Source organism: Macaca thibetana, chromosome 11, assembly GCF_024542745.1.
Source record: "Macaca thibetana thibetana isolate TM-01 chromosome 11, ASM2454274v1, whole genome shotgun sequence".
Classification (NCBI taxonomy): Eukaryota; Metazoa; Chordata; class Mammalia; order Primates; family Cercopithecidae; genus Macaca; species Macaca thibetana.
In genome coordinates this window covers 85,271,744-85,286,254 of record NC_065588.1, presented here as the reverse complement: position 1 = coordinate 85,286,254, position 14,511 = coordinate 85,271,744, and the positions used below count along the sequence as shown (strand labels likewise).

The window sequence follows — 14,511 nt, the reverse complement described above, 5'->3', positions numbered from 1 at the left end:
TATCCTTTTCCTGGAGTCAGACAGTTGGCCCTGCCAGATTGCTGTGTACTATCTCAGAGTATGATAGGACAATATTGGAGGTCCCAGATGTCTGTTCCTTCTGTCTCCAAGAGGCATCGTGGTCAACACCGTGTTGGCAGGTCAAAACATGTGCTGCTTGGCCATTTGCCCTTTTATGCATGATCCTGTAAATATCTGTAAGCCACCAGTTACTGATCTACTCTCCCAATTATGAGCACCCAGGTTACCTCCAGTTGCTGGACACTACAAACCACCCCATCAGTTACTGATCTACTCTCCCAGTTATGAGCACCCAGGTTACCTCCAGTTGCTGGACACTACAAACCACTCCATCAGTTACTGATCTACTCTCCCAATTATGAGCACCCAGGTTACCTCCAGTTGCTGGACACTACAAACCACTCCATCAGTTACTGATCTACTCTCCCAATTATGAGCACCCAGGTTACCTCCAGTTGCTGGACACTACAAACCACCCCGTCATCTTTGTGCATATATGCTTACAAACCTGTGTGAGGATTTATTTGAGATCTATGCCCAGGAATGAAATGGCTGGGTCATAGGTTATGTAGATACTTTATCTGCTTAAATAAGAACAGCAGCACCAATGTACACTTTCATATTACTCAATATCTTTACCTATGTTTCTCTGCATGTACAGGTATAATGTCTGGGAAATTACAGTTTTGGCCTTACTCACACAACCCTCCTGAAAATAATTTCTCAACTCTAGTCCCCATACACCGTGAAAAGGGCCTTTCCTCATGACAATGTGGACTTGTGCTTCTTTGTACCACCAGGTACCTGTCTATCTTTCTGCCTCCTCCCTATGCATGAAGCACCTCGTCCTCAAATTTGGGGAGATCTTGTCCAATTTAAAAATTCTACTACTCAATCATACTAAAATAGAAAGGTATGGTTGATTTTGATGAGTATGAATATCTGGGGTGGGAAGAAGAGACGAACTTTTTTTTTTTTTTAGATGGTAAAAACAACTAAATAGAACACTAAGAAATGTGAGCAAGAACTAGACTGGTGCCAAAATTGTTCTTCGCTCTGATCCCTCCATTTAACAGAACTGTAAAGCCCTTCCCAGTCTCTCTTCAGTTGGCAGGTTCTACGGGATTCCATTGGCTGTAGCACCACATCATCTGCTGTAGGCTCCATGACTCATCTCCAGTCTGCCATCTTGTGGTCCTTCCTGTTGCTGCATTCATACTGGTTTACCCAGAGATTAACAGTGGATTTAGACGCCACATAGCTTGCATCACTGCTCACGTCTCCGTGTAACTCACAATAAAGAGACTTTGGCATCAACTGTGAGCTTAGGGGTAGAAGAAGGGTATATGTTAGGAGGTGGGAGCGGAATCAATTCTTCAAAGCTTAAGGATGTAAGTCATAAAGACGTTTCCTCGAGCCACTGTTGATTCATTGTTAGTGATTCATTATTGCGTTTTCTGCAACACTAAGAAACCATTGTTTCTACTAACTTTATAAAAAACATACAAGTAAAGAACGAGTGAAAATGCAGATTTTTTTTGATGAACTATATATACCTTCCAGGAAAATTTGAAGACAGAGACTGTTTTACTATGTTCATTTTTGCCCCTACAGTTTCTAGCATAGTCTTGGCACCTTGTAAATATTCAAAAAATGTTTGTTGAATGAGTGAATGAATTGATTCTCCTACCAGTCTGAGCTATCAGTTATGTCTCTGTGGCTAGATGGACACCGTGTCTTCCATCCCTGCCAAGAGTTCAACTGAATTCAAGTTTATAAATGGAAATGTGTGTGTATGAAGGAATTAAAACAATTCAGAAAATACAAAGTTTTAAAAACTACCTTTCCTAGACATAATTATTGTTAATCATGAGGTATTTATCTTTCTAGACCTTTTCAATATTTCTATGTATTTACATATATAAATATACAAATGTATACACACATGTAGATTTATTAAAACGTAAAAAGGTGTTCTTTGGGAAATAGTTCTTGAATTCCTTATTTTTCTTACAATTAATATGTGTAGGAGATGATTCCATGTCCATATGTAGAAGTCTATAGCATTCTATTTAGCAGGTGCATAGCATTTCATAGAATAAATGTTTCATAATGTTAAAATCATTTTCCCTTTAGTGGAAATCTTTGTTCTTACAAACAGTGTTTTCCTGTACAATTCTTGGCCATGAAACTTGGTGCACAAATGTGTCTTTCTATAGGTCAGAGTCCAAGAAGTGGGGTTGTTGGTCAAAGTATATATTGTGTTTAAAATTTTTCACGAATACTCCTAAATTTATTATGAATTGATACAAAGGCTTTGTCTCATGAGTTAAGATTAATAAGAAATACTGAAATCAGTGTTTTTGTTTTAATTTTTAGGGATGTGTTTGATATGATCCTAAATAATGTGGCTGACTGAACTTCCTGCTGCCTAATCATTTGTATATCTTCTAGATACTTCTATATATGCTGGCTTTAAAAACTGGCACAGAGAAGCATCACTGGGCTTGGTTTTTCTTTTTCTCTTTTCTCCTATGGGGAATTCTAAGCAGCAGGTAGGGCCCTGGAGCACTGTGTTTGAGCTCTGAGGGTGGTCCTTCTATGGATTCAATTGGTTCACAAAAGAAAATTTTTGCAGTATCAATATTTGATATATGTTTGACTTCATATTATTACATGACATTTCTTTTTGTCATGAAAAAATGATACTTATTTATTATAGAAAATATTTAAAATGCATTAAAGTATTAAAAATATAGAAATAAACTATAGTCTCATAAACCAGAGATAACTAACCTTAACATTTTGGTTTATATCCTACTAGATGTATACTGTTTTTAAACAAAATTGGGATGACACTGTATTACCATTTTATAACCTGATTTTTTCTCTCTACCTAAAAATATATTACAAACTTTCTACTATATTAATATGGCATCATTTCAATGATTGGTTAAGAGAAAGCATAGCCATGTGACATTTTGAGCTGACTCAGAATTTACAACTAGATCTCTGATGCTTCAAACTCATTTAAACACACATGATCTAAGGCAGAGAAATCCTACTTGTATGTTTGTATGTTCTCTGTCACTAATTAGAATAGCTATATCTTTCTGAGTAGTTATTACATACTAAATGTTTTGCAAAGCACATGACATTATTTCTAATTATCAAAACTACCTTCAGAAGTAGGTATTATTAAAATTTTGCAGAAGAGGAAACTGAGATTCAAAGAGATTCAGCAAATTGCTCAATGACGCACAGTGAGCAATGATAGGGTTTAAATTAGAATCCAGGTCTATCTGCTTGTAAAACTGTTGCTTTTTAAAATTCTAACTACTGTTTTGATCCACGTAATATTTTCAAGTGTGACTTCTGTTCTAAAAGTCGCTGTCTAATATTAACGTCATAATTGAGTTGAAAGTAATTTCTGAAAGGAATTAAGACGCGTTATTTATTTTTTTTAGCTACTTAAAAAAGTTAAAGCACAAGTGTTTATTTTCTTTTCATTGACGAAAACAACCCTTTGCTTGGGAATGGGCAGAGAGCTTCCTTAACAATTGAAACTAGAGCGCCATCTGTTGACTGTAGAGTTCTAGGCATTTAATACAAGAAAATTACAAATTTGATCATCACTATTTCTTTCCTCAACAAAGAAAATGCCCTCAGTTGCTGGGCGCGGTGGTTCACTCCTGTAATCTTAGCACCCTGGGAGGCTGAGGCGGATGGGTCACTTGTGGTCAGGAGTTCGATACCCGGCTGGCCAAGAGTTCGATACCAGGCTGGCCAACATGGCGGTGTATTCCATCTCTACTAAAAATACAAAAATTATCCACGCGCTGTGCCGCACACCTGGAATCTCAGCTTCTAGGGAGCCTGAGGAAGGAGAATCGCCTGAACCCAGGAGGCGAGGTTGCGGTGAGCCGAGATCGCTCCTGCATTCCAGTCTGGGCGACAGAGCAAGACTCCATCTCGAAAAGAAAAAAAGAAGAGAGCCCTCAGCAGCAATCTTGGATGAAATGTCATTAGTCCTGACTTTAAAGATCAATTTATAATTGATTTAAATTTCATTTAGATGAAATTTATAAAACATAAAATCAACCATTTTAAGGTGGACAATTCAGTGTAACATCACCTACTTCTATTTAGTTCCAAAACATTTCCATCACCCCGAAGTAAAGTCCATTACCCGTCAAGCATTTTTTCTTGTTACTCCCTCCTCCACAGCCCTGACCACTGTCAATCTGCGTTCCGTTTCTATAAATTTATCTATTCTGGATACAGTATTTCACATACATGGAATCATACAATACGTAATGTTTTGTGTTTTGCTTCTTTCATTCAACATGTTTTGTAGATACAGCTACATCATAGCGTGTTATCAGTACTTAATTTCTTTTTATGGTTGAATATTATTCTATTTTGTAGATACATACACAATAGAGTAGATATCCACAGTCGGTTTATCTATTCATCTGTTGATGAAGATTAAGGCTGTTTCTACCTTTTGGCAATTGTGAATTGTGCCGCTGTGAGCATGAGTTACATGTACCTATTTGAGTGCCTGTTTTAATTCTTTGAGTAAATATCTAGGAATGGAATTGCATTAGCCTTGATTTTAAAATGAAAATGTGGATGAGAAATACATGACTATATAGACTCAAAGATATTTGATGCAAAGTAAAATAATTATTTCAACAGCAGGAAAAAAAAATTAGTAATGAATCTAAGGATGAACATTTTCTTACGCTTATCCACCACAGTGAGAAAGAAATATTGAAAGGTCTGCCTGGTTTGAAAAACTCACTTAACCTCAGCAGCCCTCAAATAAGTTATCTTTATAATGAGGACAATGCAACTTACCTCATAGATTTGTCCTGAGGATTAAAGTAGAAAACACAATGCTTTGCACAGTGCCAACACATGTCAATTTCCTTGTCCTTTCTTTCTGCCATGACTTTTGATTCCATTTACCTGGAATTTCAGAACGGTGTACACTTTCCACAGCAAAAGCAGTCTCTGAGTAATGAGAGGGGAGTTGAATGGAGTGTTGATCCATGCAGTTGCTTAGCATGATAGCGATGTTGTTTATCTTCCCCTCTGTGGCTGTTTGTGTCAATGTACATGAAATTTAGTTTTTCTCTTCTAGAGAGAACTTACTATATTTCTGTTTTAAGAGAAGTTTATCACTCTGAAAATGATCTCAGAAGGGCTTGTGAGATGTTTGACAGAAACTGTATTTTAAAACATTTTGTCTTTTGTCTAGCAAACATGCTGATTCTTGTTTTTCAAAATGTAATGCTCATGCAAAGGAAATGCAAAAGTATATCCAAGGTGTTATTAACTTTCAGGTATTCCTCTGAAGCTTGCTGAATTGCAAAATCTGCGTGCCCAAGAGAAACCACAGCTTTACAACCTTGCAAATATAGTCTGAATCTTAGTTTTGAGGAAATTTTAATTGTAAACGATTGAGGGAAATGCTTATCTGTGACTGGCTTGGCTTGGTTAGCACATTTATTTCCAAAATAAAATTAATTTCAGGGTTTCAAAAAATCTCTGTCTCTCTGCCTGTCTCTTTCTCTCTGTTTGTCTCTTTGTGTGTGTTTATGTTTTCAAGATGAAGGCCTTTATAGGAGGCAAAAGAGAAAAGCTAAGCCAATCTTAGAGAGAAATAAAGAAATATCTATAGTAGGATGTACAGCATACAAAATCAATGCAATTTGATGCACTTTTCTCCAGAAGGGCAGGACAAGAGACAAGTAACTGCCCCCAGGGACTCACTCAGCCTTGACATATGCTTGAACACATAGATTTCACGTTGAACACTAGCTGTTGTACATTTAGTTAATGCTAGATGCTACATTCTTTATCTTCTTCTGCCAGGACACCATCTTGTCTAGTGAATAATATTATTCCCAATTTATAGACGAGAAGACTTGGACTTAGAGAGATAACTAACATGTTCCAAGTTTGCATTCTACGGTGGAAGAGCTGGGATTTTTATCTAGGTCATTGTAACTTCACACTTAACTTCTGTCCTAGGGTGAAGAAGAGTGCTCACCAGATTCCCTTCTGGTCTGGAAAAAGAAATTCCTTCTTTTGTGGATGTCATCTCTACCATCTCTTGGTAAAAAATTTTTCAAGTGACTCCTAAGATGGAGAGAGCATTGGAAGTCAACTGGCCCATTTCCCTCATGCAACTCAAAGCTTCTTTGTAAGGTAGGTCGCCATTTACTTTTATAAGGCCAACTTTGGGGAGTTTACTACTTTATAAAGCAATCTATCCAATATTTACAGCCACAATTGTGAAGAAATATTTGATACAACCCTTTGAATGACCAGTTTTGCCTAGTAAAACCTTAAAATTATTTTTTAGTTATCTCATTTATTAAATTGTTCCTTTGTTCGTTCACTCAAAAATATTAATTAAGCCAGGCTTGGTCTTTTTTAGCTTTGAAATTACAGTCCTAGATGGTTGTGAATACATATTTTATTCTACAAACCCTGTTGCTTCTAGTTCATATGGAATTTGCAGGTAACTAAAACTCTGTCTTTTTTCCCCAAGAACTGTTGCTTGGTCAGATCTGTTCTATTTAACCTGCAGTTAAACTTTTCCCTTAAACTGAAGCATTGAGTTGTTCAGTTTCGACTCTTCTGCCAACTTTTTGAATGCTGATTAATACCTAAGAAGGTACTGTAGTTTTCTGGTGTCTGCAAGATTGGTATACATGCTGTCTGCCTCTTCATTTATGTGTTCATGAAACATACTAGATAGAAGAGGGTAAAGTTCAGAATGCTGAGGTTCTGTAGTACAGATCTCTCCAATGTTTTTACACCTAATATATTACTTAACATTTTGTGGAGTGGATTTACTCAAAGAAATGAATCCAACAGCCTATGTGCCTTAATTTTGCTTAAAACTATTCATGAGAAGTGGTTAAAAACCTTGCTAAGTTCCTATGAAAGAAGCTTGACCTCCTGGTGTAATTGTCTCAAGTCTGCCTTGTTTGGCCGAGGACCCAGCCTTTAGGCATAATCCCAGAAGATAGGGTCAAGTTCAGAGGCTTATAGGAACAATATCAAGAGAGATACAAACAACTCTCATAAAAGTAGAAATGAAGGCCATCTTGTATTACTTTATTTTTGTTTAATCTTTACTGGCTGTAATTATCTACCATCTCATGTTTGGGATAGTCACAGCATATTTTAAGTATAATCTTCTAGAATTGTTCTTGGAATAAATTACTTTCCCTAGGGCAAGCTGTGCCATTATTTTTCTTCTCCCTCTGTGCAGCTCCATGATCTTCAATTGTCACTTGGGTTAACACAGTCACTCATAAAATGGCAGGCTCCTAGAGGCTAATTCCTCTACGTCAGAAACTTGGGACATGTTTTGAAGTACTCACTGCTTCCTATTATCTTAGTTAAATAATCAATTTAGAATGTACTCTTTTTCAGTTTCAGTAAGTATGATTTGCATTTATTTATGGGAGTCAAGCAATACTGTTTAATCTCTATCATTTTTTTGCAAGTAAGAGGAACTCTTTCTTTTATTTTTTAGAAAAATACTCCCAGAAGTTTGTTTGCCTTATGAAGATCAGGTCTTGAGAGACCCAGTCTGGCTCTTCCCTGTACAAAACATTCCTCACAAACAGAATATGGACAATTGCTAAATGTCAAAGGTAAAGTTATTGTGGGAACTCCTTCAAAAAGTTCAAGTGAGAGCTCATTCTATGAGGGACCATTTACACCTAATGTTTTTGTGTGTGCTATGTTACTTATTCTGAAGTGGTTGATCCAATTACTAAAAGGGAATATTGCATTACCTTTTATTTCCTATAGCATCCATTCTTACCCCTTTATCAGTTTAATTATCCCCTGATTCCATTCTTCATTCACTCATTTATTTGAGAAATATTTATTGACCAACAAGTATGCCAGATCCTGTTCTATGTGTAGGGACTATAAAGTTGAACAAGACAGAGGAGGTACTGGCCTCAGAATTTACATTCTAGTAGAAGATGAGAAAGTAAAAATAAACACATGGAAACATGAATGAACTGGATATTACAGACTGTGATAGGTATAGTTTGGGTAAAGCACAGAGTGCAGTACTAAAGATAAACTGGGCTCAGAGTGGAGCTATTTTAGATGGAATGGAGATCTCTGAGGAAATGAAATTTGAGCTGAGACCTAAAAGGTCACCCAAGGACTCATGGGAAAACCCATTTGTTTTTGTCAAAATTTAGCTTCATGAACTCCAGGCCCTTGCAAATGATGGTTACCAGGTGAGAAATGTCTCACTGGCAACAGAAGTTGGCAGACCCAGCTCCAGTTCCATCCCGGCCAACATGCCAATGTCATTAAAATAAGGCCATTCATCAAGGTGGAGACTATTACTAGAAACAAGCATTCTAAAGTGCCATTCGAGTGCTAGGCCCTCAACACTGGGCATAACACTGCTCCATGTGGCTTTTGAGAGCAAGTACTGAGGCATGACCAAAAAAATTAAGTCCCATGTAAGTGATGCAACTGCTCCCCAATTACCGTGGAAGTATCTGCAGACTATTGTGCGTGTGTGTTTGTTTGCTTTAGTGAATAAATTCAGTCAACCAACCATCTAGCTATTGACTAAATCCGTTCTTTTTCTTCCAAAATAACTGTCTATTGGCTGAAGTTTACTGTTTTTTATTTCTATTTGCATACATAGAAATTTTCTAAACCCCATTCTTATGGAACCTTCTCTAAGTTCCTCTCTATGGCCCCGTTCCATGTTCATATGGATACACACAAAGACACAAATACACCAAACTAAGTTTAGAACAGTCTGGTGCCTGCCTAAGACTTCAGTCTCATCTCCTGCTTCTACCCTCTTTAGTTTAAGAGAAACAGGTAACATTACCGAGGGCCAAGTACTGTGCTAGTAGCTTTGCATGCATTTTTTCATTTTATCTTCACAAGTTTCCTCTATCACCATAATCTGTATGTTTGACCATGGTGTTTCTTCCACCTGAAATTCCCTTGGTACACTGCCTGGGAAACTGTTACTCATTCTTCAAATCTCAACGGAATAATCTCCTCCTCTGGAAAACTCTCCTTATTTCCCTAGGAAGAAGTAATCCCTTCCTCAGTTCTGCTTTGATTATAACTTTATAAGCACCTGTCACTCTGCATGGTATTAATCCACTGTCATGTCCATTTCCTCCACTGGGATGTAAATTGTTTATGGGTAATAATTAGGCTTTGAATCATTTTATGATGTGGCCTAAGACAGTGCTTGGCACATACTATGGGTTCATTAGATGATGGCTGAGTAGAATTAAATTGAATCAAGTTGAAGTTATCATTTTGATGTTTATCAATTAACATGTGTAGTGTGTTAAATGGTGGTCACTAAAAACATATGTCTGCTCCCTAATTCCTGAAACCTGTGAATATAACCTTACATGTTAAGAGGAAATATGACCTTAAATGAATCTGGAAACAAGGAGCTCATCCTGGATTATCTGAGAGGGCCCTAGATGCAATTGCATGTATTCTCATAAGTGGAGAGAAACAGAAGAGGAGGCTGCAATGCGACCATGTAGGCAGAAGTTTGAGTGGTGCAGTCACAAGCCAAGGAGCCCCTGGGGCCATCAGAAGTTGGAAGAAGCAAGGAATGGATTCCTCCCTAGTGTTTGGAAGGAGTGTGTGCTTGCCAACACTTTGGTTTGAGGCTTCTGGCCTCTGGAACTGTGACAGAATAAATATCTGTTGTTTTGAGGCACCCAATTGTTGCTAATTTGTTAAAGCAACCCTAGAAAATTAATATAGCATCCGCAATAAAATTTCCCAAAATATACGTTCCTGTGAAATGGAAGAGTTCTAGCGATCTAATAGCATATAAGGAATCCAGAGAAGTTATACAAGTTTTTCCCTGAAAGTCTTTTCAGATTCTTTAGTGGGCTAGGGTGCATTGTGAATCCCAAAAACTTTAGCATTTTTCAGCATCTTTTATCACAGAATCCTTTCCCCACCCATGGAATTATATACTAACCTATTTTTGTAGATGTTGATATTCTGTAGAACAGAGTTTTGGGTTCTATGTGACTTAAGATCCTTCTACAATGGAACACAGTTAGGAGGGTATTTAGAGGAGGTATAGAGGGCATCAATCTTGCAATATATACTCAGGAAATTACCACAGGCAGAATAAAATGCTTTTGCAAATATTTAGTGTCTGCTTGGCACTGCTTCTCTTGGGTTTAGCTTTGCAAAATTTTCCTCAGGTATCATTTTTATTGTTGCCATGGAGCCAATTCACTTCTCAAGGCAAGTTGGTGATTGGCCTAAGGGAAACTATTGAGAAAAAATGGACAGCTCAAGATGTGGTTTGAAACATTGATGTTCTTTCTTGGTGCACTCAACTCCTCTCTCTGCTATTATTTTTCTTCTTCACTCTCCTGGAATCTCCCTTTTTCCCAGTGTAAGTGAGAGTCTAATAGCTCATGATGCAGCTTGGTTTGTTGTGTATTGAAGTAACAGTAGCTGCATTTGTTTTGGCAAACCCGTCATCATTTATCTGAGGCATAACAATGGCCTCTTTATTGATTGTTTAATCCAGTTCCTGACGCTGGATTAAATAAATTAGACAACTGAAGCTCAGATAGGTAAGTGGCTTGGCCTTTGTCACCTAGCAAGGCACTGTTAGCCAGACACACAATCTCACTTAGTAATTTCTGCATAGTGCCTCCTACTAGACAAGCCAAGGCCCAGGGCACTGCACTCTGCATGGGGTGGAAGTAGGGTGTAGCATTGGAATGGAGGTAGTGGTGGAATGCAGCACTCAAAGCCAAGGAGAGAACACTCAAGAATCCATACCCCCAGGAGAAGTAAAGTCAAAGGGAACCAAAATTCAAAGGCAGTAATCATCGAGAGGGACTCAGTAGTGAGAGGGAATTCATGGACAAGTGGCAGGTCAGAAACCAGGGAAGTCAGGGCTGCCAGAAATTTGCAGGCAGCAGGCAAGATCCCTAGTCTTTATACAACCCTGGTCTTTCTGTAAAAGGCTGGAAAAAAATGTCTTTTTCAAACATGCGGTATTCAAATGTGCCGTAATTGTTCTGTTTTGAGAAACCAGAATGGTCTGGCTTTTGTACAGAAATAAGGAGAATATCATCTTTTGCTGCTCAATGATAAATGTATTGCCTTACCTGAGCCTGGAAGACACTGCCCTGCATGTGCCCAGTGTCTCACAATGCTTCCTATGGGCAGTTTAGTTTGGTGTGTGACCTCTGACCTCAAAGTATCTGAATGGAAAACAAAACCACACTAGTTCACGCTACCTATTCCTCTTTCCTGCAAGCAAGTACACTCAACATGCTAAGTCCAAACTGAAAGATCTGAGATATTACCCTATTTGTAAGCTAAAAAGTTAGCCTGCCATGATATGTATATATGTTGGTGTATATATACATATATTTATGTGTGTGTGTGCATACACACACGTGTGAGGTATGTAATATATATATAACCCTATATCTGACCAGGTTTTGCATGCCATGTTCTCACAAAGCAACACAATGAGGGCTTGATGTCATTGCACGTGCAGTGGTGTTGGCTCCACAGGAGAAGAAGAGCTCTGAAGTTATAAAGTTTGGAAGTTTATGGGACATCCATCCATGTTTTGTTCTGGAAAGAGGAAGAAAGAAATACTTTACTCTGGAATGGGAAAAAAAAATATTTTTGTGGAGAAGAGGGGAGGGTTTTTATTTTACCACCCTAGACTATAAACAAATGGTTTCAGGGACAGAAAAACCCTGAGGTCTCTATCTTTAGGTTTAATACTATGGTCCAAATATGTGTGTATCCTCAAAATTCATGCGCCAAAATCCTAATCCTAAAGTGACAGTATTAGGAAGTGGGGCCTTTGGGAGGTGATTAGAGGATGAAGGTGGAGGCTTCATGAATTGGATTTGTGTCTTTATAAAAGGGCCTGAAGGAGCTTTTTTACCCTGCCACCATGTGAGGACACAGTGAGAAGGCACCATCTATAAACCAGAAAGCAGATGCCCTAACCAGACACTGAATGTGCTGGCGCCTTGATCTTGGACTTCTCAGCCCACAGAACTGTGAGTAATAAATTTCTATTGTTTGTAAGCTACCCAGTCTATGGTACTTTCTTATAGCAGCCCAAATGGACTAACACGTTTGATATTCAATCAAATGTTCTTTGTTCAGTGTTGTTTGTTCATAAAGCTCTGACCATGAGGAAACATGAAAATATTTGTGGAACACTGTCTCCCAACACCAAAACTCATCTTCTCTCTTTTTAAAATAAAGGTATTTCCAGAACATCAATAGATGCTGGGGTAAGTAAAGGAGGGAGAGAAAAAAAATGAAAAGGGAATGAAGCTATTGTACATATGAGCAGTGCCTGGGTTCTAGTTCAATGAGCCTAAAATGCCTGTTGCTATCATGATAAGTTACACACATGTCAATGTGAACTCTCACTAACCAAGGAGAAAACTGAGATAACTATTATTATTCTCTCTCTCCTCCCCTCCCCTCTGCTCCCCTTCTTCCCTCCCTCCTTTCCTTCCTTTTCTCTTTGTTCTTTCTTTCTTTTATTCTTTCTCTTTCTTCTTTTTCTTTTTCCTTCCTTCCTTCCTTCCTTCCTTCCTTCCTTCCTTCCTTCCTTCCTTCCTTCCTTCCTTCCTTCCTTCCTTCCTCTCTTCTTTCTGCATCAGATGGTTAACAAAATAGACACAGTCTTGGAGCAAGTCTAGAGTGGCACAGAGACCATCTGTAAGCAAAGCATCATAAAAAATTATTACTTATAATTTTATTAATAATTATGAAGGAGGTACTCTTCATAATTTCATGGTACTCTTAAGAGTGTATAATAAGAAGAAAATACCTCATTTGAAAGTATTTTAGAGTTCCCAGACTTAACAGATAAAAAACACAGGACACCAATTAATTAGAATCTCAGATAAACAATGAACCGTTTAGTGTAATTATGATTCATGCAGTATTTGGGACACAGTTATAAAAAAGTTTATTCATTGTTTATCCAAAATTCAAATTCAACTGGGCTCCTATATCTTATCTGGCAACCCTATGTGTCGGGTAGAGGAGGGGGTAGCTAAAAATCTTACTCCTAGGAAGTGACATCTGAACTGAGATCTAAAGAATGAGTTGGTGTTATCCCAATTCAAAGGTTTGCGGATGGAAACAGAGGGTAAAGATAGGTAGACCAGGCAATCATGGTCAGACTGTAAAAAATAAAGGGGAAAATGGCATTCAGAAAAGCCAGAAAGATTAGGCCCTGATAGGCCAGGTTAAAGATGTCAGATGTTAAAGAGACTGGGGATGGATGTTAGAACATAGGGGCTGGGCCAGGGGCTACAATGAGGTGCCCACTGAATTTAGGCAAGTCAATTCACTTCTCTGGGTCTCAATTTTGTCATGGGTCAAATGGATGTTCAATTGTTGGAAAATGAGATTGAACACAAATTCTGAATGGCTCACTGGGAAGAACACTCAAAGTTATCTAATATGAAATCCTCAAGATACAGATGAAACTGAGACTTAGGCAAGGCATTGGCCCCAAATGATGAAAAGTGGAGAAGACTTTGGAGTCAGACAGTCTTGGGTTCAAAGCCCGGCTCTGTCATTTGCCTGCTGGGTGACCTTAGGTAACGAGTCAACCTCTCTTTGAGCCTTTACACTTCTCCAGTGTACAATGAGATAATATCTTCCTTCCTGAGTCGTCGTTAGGGTTTGTGACAAAATGAAGAGAATCATGACACTGAGCCTTGGTGCTTATCCAATGATTTGCTCATGCAGATTGGTTCTCTATTCATTATTTTAAAGAATTCTGGAAACCTTTAGTGAGAGACTAGAAGGTAAAGGGGAAGAGAAGCAAACTGTAGCTCTAGGCACACATTATGTATGTCAAACTGACCGCCAATGACTGTCCCTCCTCCCTGCTTTTATAAATAGTTGATCTGTCAGTTCTGGGGGCTCAGGGAAGAAACGAATTCAAACAACAGATGCCATGAGACTCTCAGGCTTTGAGGAGTCAAGAGCTCAAAAGCTGCTGTCGGAGAAAGAAAGACTGAGTCTTCAGGCATCCCTCACTCCCCAGATAACACTTTAACAAGGTCTTCTAGAAATAATTCGATACAAATGCGTTCTATTAATTAATTAGGCAAACACTCATGAATACCTTTCATGTAGCTATTGAGCAACTTCTAATCCAGTTAGGGAAATACAGAGAAGCAAACAAATTCAACAAATACTTCTTTATTGATGGTCTCAGGAGAGTCAACTTTATTGGTGAGACTTTCACACCAGGTAAGTGAGAAGATGGCTCTAGTGGGACCTTGGAGCGTTCTTCAAAATACTCAGTGAGGTTGTTTCTGATCTCAAACAGCGGCACTGACTAGCCCCATTTCCTTAATCCTGCCCAGCATATACAGCTAGTTGGGCTGTAGAACTGTTGGT

The 14,511-nt window shown here is 38.3% G+C and overlaps 1 long non-coding RNA gene across 1 annotated transcript; it reads left to right on the top strand.

Annotated features, from left to right (window-relative positions):
* The first annotated feature begins 1,269 nt into the window (after positions 1-1,269).
* On the top strand, positions 1,270-9,784 carry LOC126930500 (uncharacterized). Its single transcript, XR_007717601.1, has 3 exons — positions 1,270-1,412; positions 6,064-6,240; positions 7,583-9,784. It is a non-coding gene; the product is annotated as an uncharacterized LOC126930500 (long non-coding RNA).
* The last annotated feature ends 4,727 nt before the right edge of the window (positions 9,785-14,511 follow it).